Here is a 13,361-nt window from a genome sequence, read left to right as displayed (position 1 = left end):
CATATGAAAATATATAATTTTTTGGATATTTTTTGAAAAAAAACCCATAACTTTGGGTTTGGACACCCCAAATTAAAAAAAAAATTCATAGAATATCTTTTTTAATAAATAATTATTTTATTTTTATCGATCATTATCCTTCGTCATTCCTTTACCTGCACCCCACCCCACCGGCTATCCCCCTCCACCTTATGCCTAGGCATCCTGCTCATTGGCTCTTGTCATGGATAGACTATGGCTCTTATACGATGAATGAAGGGTTGCTTACTGACCCTTGCATAGCTGTTGTGTTTACAATCATTGACAAACGAGGAGGAAGATGAGTTCGAAGAGGGAGAAGGCGATGGGTAGATCCATAAGAAGGGAGAAGGTCAGTAAGGTTCGCGAAGGTGGTCATAACCCTTGTATTCCCTCCTACCTAGGGTCACGAATGACTATAGTGAAAATCAACAGATTGATCGGCTAAGCATGGATAGAGGCGTTACTAGGGCTGAGGCTATAGGTAAAATTATTTAAATATTATAAGGGTAAAATCATACGTGTAATTTGAAGTGTCCTCTCCATTTTACGTAGGATTTCCTCTGTCTCTCTCTCTTTATTATTTCAATCCTTTTGACAAATGCAACGGCTTCCAATCACGAACTCCTCCTCGTAAAGATAATTTTCTATGGAGATAAATAAAATTATTTTAACCCACTTGAAATTTGACAAATGTAAATAACATACAAAATAAATATTTTCACATATCATAACAAGACGGATAGAGACGGTGATAAGTTTCTTAACTTTACATATTACTTTTCTAAAAAATTAATTTAGTGAAAATATTATCATATTATATTAAACCTTATGTTGTCTTTGTTAGGAAAGAGGTCGGCACTAAGGGGAGGATGAATTAGTACAGCAGATAAAAATATCAGTTTAAATTTTTTTTTTTTTACGATAAAACCGAACTCGAAAATGCTTAACTTTGAAAGCGAAGTAAGAGCAAGACAGTTTGCAGTTAATGTAAATTGAAGGAAGTAAATGCAAATCAGAGAACACGCCAATTTTATAGTGGTTCGGTCGTCGTGACCTACATCCACTCTATTGATTCCTCTTTCATCAAGGCCACCAACATCCACTATCGATCTTCCTTTAATAGGCAAAGATTAACCTCTTTCTTACACCCCTTTTCTTCTTTTATCGGGTTTAGTACAGCGGATAAAAACATCGATTTTAGAAAATCCTTTCTTACGATAAAACCAAACTCAAAAATGCTTAACTTTGAAAGCGAAGTAAGAGCGTATTGAAGGCAGTTTGCAGTTAATGTAAATTGCAGGAAGTAAATGCAAACCAGAGAACACGCCAATTTTATAGTGGTTCGGTCGTTATGACCTACATCCACTCTGCTGATTCCTCTTTCGTCAAGACCACCGGCATCCACTATCGATCTTCCTTTAATAGGCAAAGATCAACCTCCTTCTTACACCCCTCTTCTTCTTTTACCCGGTTTAGGAGACAACCCTTACAAGCACTCACTCCTCTCTCAAACTATTCTAACACTTATACTAGAGGAGGATTCTCATAAGAGATTTTTACAGTATTTTTCCCTTTTTAAATTCTTTATGCTTGTGTTTTTTAACTAGGGATGAGAAGGGTATTTATAGGCTTCAAGTTGATTCAAACTTGAAGCCTAAAAATATCTCATCCCGGGTTTCCTAGGCATGGGCAATACCACCGCCTGCGCTAGGCGGTACCACCGCCAATGTCAGTCTGACACTGACATTGCACTGGGCGGTACCACCGCCCAGACTGACAGTACCACCGCCTACGGCCTCTCGGAGGCTGTGTTTAGACGGTACCACCGCCCAAACCGACGATACCATCGCCTAACACAATCTCGGAGATTGTGCCACGACGGTGTTACCTCTTGGGGCACTATTTGAGCTTTTTTATTGGGCCCAACACAGTTCTTACATGGGCCCAACTGGCCCCTAATTGGGTTGGCCCAAATCCAAGTCTAATTACATGCTAACTACAAAATCTAAGACATTTACTAAGCTAAACAAGTCCCTATGTCTTGGTTTCTTCCGGCGAACTTCCGATGATCTCTCGGCAATGTTCCAGCGAACTCCTGGTAAGCTCCTGGACTTCACGATGATCTTCTTGGCGAGTTCCGATGAGCTTCTCTGGGAAGCTTTGAGACTTCTGGGTTGGTTCCTATAGAACTTCCGATGAATTCTCGAACTCTCAACAAAATCACGTCCTTAACTCTGGGACTTCATTTTATTTCATGCCTTGCTATCGTAGTTGATCCTGCACATATAAAACACACTTCGATCTAGACAATACTAAGCATTAATTATGTTGTCCGGCATGTCATTGGTCCCTCGACGCTTCATCCGATTCTTCAGTGCATCGTCCTCTCTTGTGACCTATTGCCCAATCAGCCATTTGACTCCACAACTCTGATATCCTTGGTGCAATATTCGCTCTTCTTGACCCGATACCCGAAGCCTTCTGTCGATACATCGACCGATCCACCGGCTCGACGTACAATCTTCTGACATGTTTTCCTCCGGCCCAACATGATTTTTCCCGCTTTAATTGTCTCATCTTGATCGAAGCATCCTGCATCACTAAAAACACAGATCAAATCATAAACACTTATTAATTTGTTTCATCATCAAAATATGAGATTCAACAATCTCCCTCTTTTTGATGATGATAATCAATTGATGACGGAGTTAACCTTAACTCCCGGAGTTTAAACAAACTCCCCCTATCAATATGTCATATTGATAGAACCTTGAATTCAAACCGAATTCAAGTTATTACAAATATTCATCATGAATATTTGCAACACATTATTATGCATAACATGATCATACTTCTCCCCCTTTGTCATCAACAAAAATGAGAAGTTCAATTCTCATGCGTTTAGAAATTCAAGTTTAAATCGTTACATAATAAATATAATTTTCAGTTTTATCATTATGCAAGCTAGTAAGTCTTGGTGTTGTTCAAGATAGCAAGTTCTACATCATGCATGCTAGCAGTAATTAGAGATGTGTAAGTTTGCATATTTTGCTTCTTAAGATAAGCAAAATGTGTAAATTAGCAAGTTCAAGATAGCAATGTTGCTTCTCTTGAGATTGAAAGCTAGCAAGTCTAGGTAATATTTAAGATAGCAAGTTTTATATCATGCAAGCTAGCAAATTCTTATATCATTTTAAAAAATATAAGCTAGCAATATTTCGAAAGTAAATACAAGATAGCTTTCTTGTTTAAGTGTTCAAGCTAGCGATTCTTGCTTCCTTTAGCAATTGTACAAGTTGCAAATTTTTGTATTTTCTTGACTTGTGCAAGTTAGCTATCTCCCCCTTTGTTATTGTCAAAAAGAAGGGAAGAATATAATTTTGTATCTTTTTTTTCCTTTATAATAATTTTCAAAGCATGACAAAGGTAAAGTATCAATCTTATTTATGCATCATTATGTTTTCAAATTAAAACATGCATAATTTTAAAACTTTACATATCATCCTTACTCTATCCATGATACTAAAAATCAACCATCATAGCATATATGATACTCATAAGCTTACAAATTTTATATCATTTCATAGCATCAAAATAATATCATGAGTATCTTATGCATAAATTCATATCATCACATGAAGAATATCAAGAAAAATTAATTGGGTGATGAGATAAACATTTCATGAATACAAGGAATTGCATAAAAATCATATTATGAAAGACAAGATCATGTGAATACCAAAAGGCATGATTTCTTTTGAAAAACCTCCTCATAAATAATCAAAAGAATATCTTAAGAGATCAAATAATGAAAGATATTCAAAAAAAAATTTAAATCATGAATTTCGAAAAAGATATTCTCTTTAGTAAATCGTAAAAGGAAACATAGGAGAAAAAGATTTCAAGTGATGCATAAGCACTCTTATGATTCATATTGAAAATTTTCTCAAAATGCAAGAGAATAAAGAGTAAGAAATCTTGATTTACGAAGGATTTTTATGTAATAAATCTCGAGAAATCAAGATCATGATTTCGATAAAACCTATTAAATTCAAACCATCAAAATCAATTTCATGATTTACAAAATTTATAACATAAATAGATTCATGATTTTAAATCCAATAATATATTTTTCTTTTTATGTGTTACATTTTAAGTGATTGATTTCATATAAGCATGCTCAAGTTTATTTTAGTATTAAAACCATATATCATAGTTTAAAATCAAAAGAGCAAATATCCTCATGGAAATCATTAAGATCAATAAACCATAAATTACCTAAAACTCGTCATTATGTCAAATCATCATGCATAATTTCAAAAAATAAATTTATTAAGCATGATATCATGAAACATGATTTCATAAAGTATTTTTAATCAAAATCATTTTGTTTATCATAAACATATAATTTTTATTATCATTTTCAAAATTACTAGAAAGATAAGCGTGATCCTTAAACGCTTTTAATTTTTTTAACATTTTCATTAAACATACAATTTTCAAGAAAAAAATTATATATAATTTTCTAAATAAAAAAATAACTTCATGAAAAGTATTATGTAATTTCAAATTAAATTAAAGGTATTTTGATTACCTCATTGTCGAAAGCCGTTAAGGTGTAGTTTGCCACCTCGCATTTGTTGATTTTCTCATCGTCTTTAGAGGAGCTCGATTCATCCTATTTTGTGTTCTTCTTCTTGTGTTCAAAGCAAGTAGTTAAGTTTTTTTTGTTCTTTAATTTTTATTTCATAAACTTTTAAAATTTATTAGTAAGGAGTTCAAGTTCACCATCACTTGAGCTTATGCTCGAGTGGTCTTCTTTTGTTCGATGTGCCAAATCCTTCCTGTTCTTTAGAAGGTGGCTCTCAAGTTCTTTAAATTCATTGTACGTCATTTCATAGGTCATTAGAGACTCGATAAGTTCTTCGATAAAAAAAGTATTCAAATTTTTTAATTCTTGAATAGCTGTTACTTTAAAATTCTAATTTTTAGAAAGTGATCGTAAAACTTTACTAACAAGTTTAAAATTCGAAAAAGTTTTACCAAAACCTTTTAAACTATTGATGACATCCATAAAACGGGTGTACATATCTCCAATAGTATCGCTTGGTTTCATTTGAAATAGTTTAAAATTATGCATCAAAAAGTTGATTTTCGAATCTTTAACTTTGTTAGTACCTTCATGTGTGATTTCGAAAGTATGCCAAATTTCGAAAGCTATTTCACATATAGAAATTCGATTAAACTCGTTTTTGTCCAAGGTGCAAAATAAGACATTCATAGCCTTTGCATTTAGAGAAAAATTCTTCTTCTCCAAATCATTCCAATGATTTATTAGAAGAGAAGACATTTGAAAACCAAATTTGACTATGTGCCATAAATCGAGATTCAGTGAAAGCAAGATAACTTTCATTAAAGTTTTCCAATAAGTGTAGTCCGTCCCATTGAAAAAGGGAGGACGAATGAGAAAGTGACCATCTTGAAAGTCAAAAAGAGTCATTTCTTTTTGGGTGTTAAACCAAATAAGAAAACAAGGCTCCGATACCAATTGTTAGGAAAGAGGTCAGCACTAAGAGGGGGAGGTGAATTAGTGCAATGGATAAAAACATACCAATCCATAAAATTATATATAATTTTTTCTTGAAAATTATATGTTTAATGAAAATGTTCAAAAAAAAATTAAAAGGATAGTTGGTCTTCACCAAGTATGATCATGTTATGCATGATGACGTATTACAAATATTCAAGATGAAATTTATAATGACTTAAATTTTGCTTGAATTCAAGGTTCTATCAATATGACATATTGATAGGGGGAGTTTGTTTAAATTTTAGGAGTTAAGGTTAACTTCGTCATCAATTGGTTGTCATCATCAAAATAGGAGAGATTATTGAATCTCAGATTTTGATAATGAAACCAATTGATAAGTGTTTATGTTTTAATCTGTATTTTGAGTGACGCAGGATGCTTCGATCAGGATGAGACAATTAAAGCAGGAAAAATCATATTAGGCCAAAGGAAAACATATCAGAAGATTGAACGTCGAGCTGGTGGATCGGTCGATGAATCGACAGAAGGCTTCGGGCTATGGATTCTGGCATCGGGTTAAGAAGAGCGGATATTGCGCCAAGGATATCGGAGTTGCGGAGTCAATTGGTCGATTGGGCAATAGGCCGCAAGAGAAGACGATGCGCAAAAGAATCGGACGAAGCGTCGAGGGACCAAAGACATGCCGGACAATATGATTAATGCTTAGTATTAATTGTTTAGATCGAAGTGTATTTTTACATATGCTGGATTAACTACGATAGCAAGGCATGAAGCAAAATGAAGTCCCGGAGTCAAGGACGCGATTTTATTGGGAGTTCGAGAGTTCGTCGAAAGTCCAAACGTTCGTCGGAAGTTCTACCGAGAAGTTCAGGAGCTTGCCAAAGAAGCTCGTCATAACTCACCAAGAAGATCATCGTGAAGTTAGAAGCTTGCCGAGAGTCCGCCGGAACATTGTCGACAAATTGTCGGAAGATCGCCGGAAGAAACTAGACTTACGGACTTGTTTAGCTTAGAATATGTCTTAGAAATCGTAGTTAGCACGTAATTGGGTTTTAATTTGGGCCAACCCAATTAGGGGCTAGTTGGGCCCATATAAGGACTGTGTTGGGCCCAATGAGAGGCCCAAACAGTGCCCCAAGAGGTGACACCGTCATGGCACAGTCTTCGAGATTGTGTTAAGTGGTGGTACCGCCGATTTGGGCCGTGGTATCGTCGGTCTAGGCAGTGGTACCACCCAAACACAACCTTCGAGAGGCTGTAGGTGGTGGTATCGCCCAGTGTTAAGCAGTGGTATTGCCAGACTGGGCGGTGGTACCGCCCAGTGCAGTGTCAGTGTCAGACTAACACTAGCAATGGTACCACCTGTGCTCGGGAAACCCGGGATGAGATGTTTTTAGGCTCTAAGTTTGAATCAACTTGAAGCCTATAAATACCTTTCTCATCCCTAGTTAAAACATACAAGCACAAAGAGTTTAAAGGTGAAGAAACGCTGTTGTAATCACTTAAGAAATCCCCTCCTCTAAGTCTAAGTTTAGAATTCTATTTAGGAGGAATGAGTGCTTGCAAGGGTTGTCTTCTAAACCCGGTAAAAGGAGAAGAGGGTGTAAGGAGGTTGATCTTTGCCTATTAAAGGAAGATCAATAGTGGATGTCGATGGCCTTAACGGAAGAGGAATCGGCGAAGTGAATGTAGGTCACGACGACCGAATCACTCTAAAATCTAGTTTGCATTTACTTTTTGCTATTTACCTTATTGCAAATTGAATTTCTCTTTCACTATGTTTCCGTATAATTTCAAGTTAACATCTTTACGAAACCAGTTTTATCGAAACAAAACGTTTTTGACGACATGATGATGTGTTTATCCGCTGCACTAATTCCTCTTACTTCGCTTTTAGTAATTTTGAAAATTATATAATTTTGATGTTGAATTGGTTGAAAGCGTACAAAAGATGCATAGTAGATGTAAAACAAATTAAGAAGTTTGCAGTAAAATAAATTGATCAAATATAGAAATACAAATCAGAGAAGAACACGCCAATTTTATAGTCGTTCGGTCGTGACCTACATCTTCTATGGACAAAAGTAAATTAGTAGCTCACTCAAGCCTATAAAAGAACAAATTGACTAAACCAAAAGCCGACATCAATATTTGGGTAGCATTTTACACACCTTAGTTTTTATTCCCCATACAACTTCCACATGTAACTTATTGCCATAGTAGTCAACATAGAGCAGATGCCTTAGGAAGTATCAGAGAAGGAATCATGAATGATCACTCGAACTGCGATAGGAATTCTTACTGCGTGCTTCCCATCATCAAACCATGTCAAGCTTCCGAAGTTGAAGTCCCCTTGCACCATCTGAAGCGGCGTGAACGTCACCGCGAAGGTGTGCGTCGTCGTGGAAGCATTGAACTGGAGAAGAGAAGGCTCGACCACCATGTTGACACCCGGAGGAGACTCCACCATTGCCCTGTAAATGGAATCCGTGTCCCCCACATTGGTTACGGTTCTCCACACCGTCAGTGTTGTCTTCTTCAAGTCGGGAATGGAGATGGAGGGCAGATTCAGGCGATACAGCCGACTGTCCACCAAGTCACAAGTGGTCGACGGACCGTAAGTGCAGTTGAAGAACTTGAAGTAGTCTTCGGTTCGACGTCATAAATAAGCCCGGGATCAGCGGCTTTGTTAGGATCGATGTGACCGCCGCCAAAGTCGAAAGGATCGGCGAGCTTTCGAGGAACTCCCTCTGCTTCTATGGGGAAGCCGTATGCATTGGCCGTATGAGCTTAAAACAGAGGTTGTAATGTACTTTAACATCGGGAAAGCAGACAGAGAAGAACTCCGGAACGATGCAGAAGCAGGATGGTCAATCTACTCACCAGTTGTGACGAGTGCTGATTTGATGGCAGCAGGAGACCACTGGGGATGTGCTGCTTTAAGAAGAGCTGCTACGCCAGAGACATGGGGACAAGACATCGATGTTCCAGACTCAAACTTATAGGAATCTTTCACTGCGGCCAGGATAAGGAATCCGGGAGCTGTGATATCGGGCTGTCCAAAGGCAGTGATGGTGAGCACACCAGTTCATCGAAAAGAACCAAACATGTGAGCTTCTAGTAGATAATAGAAATTGCACCGACCTTGACTAGATCTGGGAACAATATACTCGGCCCTCTCGACGAGAAAGCTGTGACCCTGGGCGACATAACTCCACTCCCGACCATATCCTGCGTTAGGCTCACCTTCACCAGCGGAGATCTGCCAATTTCCTTCCGTGGTTATTATTCCCGAAAAGAAAATTCTTATCTGTTTAGGAAAACGGAACTCGAGTTGAGCAGACCTTGTATTCGTTACATAATCTTCTATTTGTTTTCCGATCTCGTAATCTACAAAGACGCAAACGGTGCCGTTGCAAATTTCGTCGATGTAGTGGAGGATACTGGCGGAGTACTGTGCAAAGATAATGCCCTTCCCTCCTGCTTCCTGAACATTAATGGCAGCCAGTGGAAAGTATCGCTTGGGTGGTGTGCTTGAGGCGCTGGCAAGCTCGTAACAGAGCACAATCTTTCCGACTACATCACTCGAATTCAGATCGTCCCGCGAGCAACTGCAACAATAGATCAAATGCACATTACTAGGTACTCTTTTCTTTAAGAACATTTAATCGAATTATAGTTACCTCCCACCATCTGCTAGCTCTTTGAATTCTCCATCGGTGGATTCATAGAGGATGGATTGTCCCTGCCGCAGCAACCATGAACAATTAATTCGATATAAGTAGATGCAAACTTTCAAATGTATTAGCGTCTGTGAAAACTACACGTTCGCACCACCACGGTTCGGTTGTCTCCGAGGGTTAGGATGGTAGGAAACGATCGATCCATGGTGCTGGCTGCCACCGTGATCACCCACGGCAGGTCATTAGAAATGGTCTGGGGAACGGGACCATCGTTGCCTCCAGCGAAGATCACAGTTATTCCCTTTGCTACCGCATGTATGGAAGCAAAGTATGGGTGAAGTAAGCCCCCAAGTGAGAGTGATAAGATGTCCACACCATCATGCACTGCGTCATCTATCGCTTTTAGAAGGGCGGCATCCGGGCACCTTCCGTTGCTTCCCCAGCACGCCTTGTATATTGCGAGCCGGGCACGAGGAGCGCCTCCTCTTGCTACGCCGGCACCGAGGCCATGGAAGCTCGCGTTACCCACGAATGAACCAGCCGCGGTGGAAGCCGTGTGGGTTCCGTGGCCCTGAAAATCTCGGGGAGAACGGTAGTCTACGCTGATGTCGGAATCGTCGACGCCTCCGGCGTACCATCTTGCACCGATGATCTTGCGGTTGCAGTGGTTGACGGTGAAGTTTTGACCTACTTCACACGTTCCTTTCCAACGGGATGGGACGGGGCCGTAACCATGGTCGTCGAAGCTTCTCGATTCCGGCCAAATGCCTATACAAACAAAGTTCACATGACACGGTCAAATCAACAAGCTCGATGCCAGTAACGAAATAAATATATAACACTTGCCTGAGTCGACAACACCGATGATGATGCCATCGCCGAAGTTGCCTCTTCGAAGTAGTCCTGTGGATTGGGGTTGTTTATAACCAAGACCAAGGTAGTCCCAGCTTCGTGTAGTATGCAGCGGAACGCTGCGGCTTGGATTGACGCTGATCACCTCCGGCAATTCTACCAATAAAAGAAAAAGGTCAATATGATGAAGGCGCTTACTCATCTTCATTGAGAATTATGTATATGTATAAATACGATTTCCTTTCTCATAACTTTTCACGAACATCAATTCTCCTTTTCATGATCCATTTACATGTTTAAACCAACAAAGGAGACATGATTTATTCACTATAAACATGCTGTTTCTCATCTCAAGACGCCAACCAGCGATGGATTGTTCTCATCAGTTGTGCGGTTAATCATATTAGAACTTGAAGAAGGAAGGAAGAACCTGCAATTTGATCTGCTTGAGATTCTGTAAGCATGGCTGCAAAACCCGAGAAGCCATGCTTATAGCTGTAGACAATTGAACTCACAGCTTCCTCCTTGCTGAATCACCAATTAGAATAACCTGTAATCGAGCATATATGACAGAAAGATGAAAGGAACACAAACTATATATGGTGCAAAAATGCATACCTCCCCAGTACGGAAGACATCGTATCATGGTGCGACGCAGTCACAAGGTCTGGATCTTCGTGTTGCCTCCCTCCCATGTACACTATGTACAGCAGCTACACAGAAGAGACCATTGAGATGTTAGTCCGTGGACATCAATTGTTAAGATGGAAGAGAGACGCTCATGGACCTTGGTCGATGATGGTGTACGTCCAAGTGCTGCCATTTGGATGAAGCTTGAAAGGAAGAGAAGTAGAAGCATAGAGGATAGAAGATGCTGGGAACCCATCTTGCATGTGGCCGTGGAGGAGCAGCGTTGCTCCAATGGCGCTACTTATAAGCCTATGAAGCCACATGACCGATGGCGGTGATGGTCAATGATAGCTTGTTCGTGGTGAATTAAGCCAAGGATAACTTTGTTGACATGAAAGACTAATGAAAATAAAAGGATATTGTTTTATTATATAATAAGGAAAATATATCTTTTTTTGGTATTTCAGGGAAAATATATCTTTGTTAACATGATATATTCATCCATGTAAACATCCAATTTTCTTGCGTCGATCCTTCACTCATCCATAAAGTAATTTACTTTATGTAAAACATTGTGATATGAAAGATTCATAGGGTCCAATCCTAAAACTTAGAAGTTTTCAAGTAAAATACTATTGCGTAAAGTTTTTGCTAATGGATTTAACTTAATCAAATCAATCTCTTAATTATTTATTCTAGATTGAAAGATTATAGTGATACTAAAAGAATAGAAAGAAATAAAAATATGAGTCTAATTCTCTTTATATTAATATCGTTGTAAATTTAAAACTGAATAACGTTTAGATAAAGATTTTCTGAACAGTATCAAAAGGCATATACATCTAAACTTCGATATATAATTATTTGATTTCAGTTCTTGATATTAAAATTTTTTCGCATGATAAAAAATGATTATATTTTTATGTTAATATAATTTACTAGCATGGCTCCTTTACGTTGAGACCCACCCTAATCTGACACTTTCCTTGATTATTTCTTTACTTAGTCACCATTCAAAGGGAGTTGGCGAGGAAGAGAAGCAGAAAGAGAGAGGATAGTATATATTGAGAACTCGTCTTGATTTGGATACGGAGAAGCTGCATTAACGAGTCATCCAAAATGGACTAGTTCAAGTCTTATTCTGACAAGTAAACATGAAACGAGTAATATCAATCTGCAATTTGATAATACGATATAGCAAAAAATATATGATGATAGTAACCCATTTTTGACTTTTCGAATGAGCATTAGCTTTCAGAAGGTAGGAGTGACGAAACAGATACTGCGAATAGTTGCTAAATAATTACCAAGTGAGACTACATCTCATGTATTAATAGGCATGCTAAGTCAATGGTGACCAGTTGGTGTCTGACGAGTTGAGGCTTCGACCATTCGCACCACGCGTTCACAAAAAAGTTAGTCGTGCGAGGACCACATACGATGGGGAGAGGTTTTTAGAGAGACATTTTGGTTTAGTTCTTGGTGATTACAATGGACGTCACCTCACAACGTAGGTGAAAGGACTCTCCCTCCGTCTCAGTAACCTTGAGCACAGGAAAAGTTCATGGAGGGAGCAGCTATCGACGGTTTTGGATTGGAAGAGATGGACTAGATTGTGCTTCGATCCAACTGACGTGACGAGTAGATGATGGTTTTGGATTGGATAGAGCATTCATCTCATGTTTCATGTCGCCTATTCACCACATGATTGACTAAGTCAAGCCTTTACGTCAAGATGCTATACGTATTCCACTACGATGATGGGAACCGTGATGCATTATTGCACCATGGTAGACGCACGGACCTTCGCAAGTCTCATCGAGCACAACAATATAACTCTTTCTTCGCTTTTCAGTGTGATAGGGGGGAATATCCACATAGAGCTCCGAATTTTTAAAATGATAAAAGCAACTCTCTAACAATTTTTATTTTTTTCTTAATAATTATTATCTTTTCTTTCCATCATTTTAATAAACTAGCTGATATAATTAAATCGGTTCAACCAATCAAAAGTTCAAAACACCTAAGGTGAAACTAGACTTATTCACACCAATCAAAGAAATTTAATTTGTTAAATGATGTAACAAACGAAGCATACTAATAAAATGATAGAATGACACACTACGTAATACTCGATAAATACTCTCACTTTAATGCTTCGAGTTTAAACACTATCTCATAAATTACCAAGTCATCCTGTCGGGCAAACTAAGATATATAACCACAATAATGCTTCTGTATATCTCACTTTACTTGATAATTGAATATATTCAAATCAGATATATTTACTATATTTAAATATATAAAAAATATAGTTGAATATATTAATGATTATATTTATATTCATGCGTTATAAAAATAATAGTTCAACCTTTGGGTGATCCTGAAAGTTCTTATAAACTATGAATATCAATATAATAATTAGAAAATATACCATCATATCATTAATAAGCAGCCACAAATCATGGAGAGTTTATTTATGAACTTTATTTAATTGATGTTTATGTAATCATAATCTTTCACGGCTTTGGTGACTAACAAACCACTTAATACATAAATATTAAATTACTCATGATTTTAGCTCATAATATATGAAATAAAGCTATAATGTTATAATCTAATTC

General features: G+C 37.8%; 1 pseudogene; it reads right to left on the bottom strand.

The window, feature by feature from the left end:
- Positions 1 to 7,722: 7,722 nt before the first annotated feature.
- On the bottom strand, positions 7,723 to 11,013 carry LOC135620348 (subtilisin-like protease SBT3.13; annotated as a pseudogene).
- Positions 11,014 to 13,361: the final 2,348 nt, after the last annotated feature.

Source organism: Musa acuminata, chromosome BXJ1-3 (assembly GCF_036884655.1).
Source record: "Musa acuminata AAA Group cultivar baxijiao chromosome BXJ1-3, Cavendish_Baxijiao_AAA, whole genome shotgun sequence".
Taxonomy (NCBI): domain Eukaryota; kingdom Viridiplantae; phylum Streptophyta; class Magnoliopsida; order Zingiberales; family Musaceae; genus Musa; species Musa acuminata.
The sequence above is the reverse complement of the archived record's forward strand: the minus strand, read 5'-3'. Positions and strand labels throughout refer to the sequence as shown.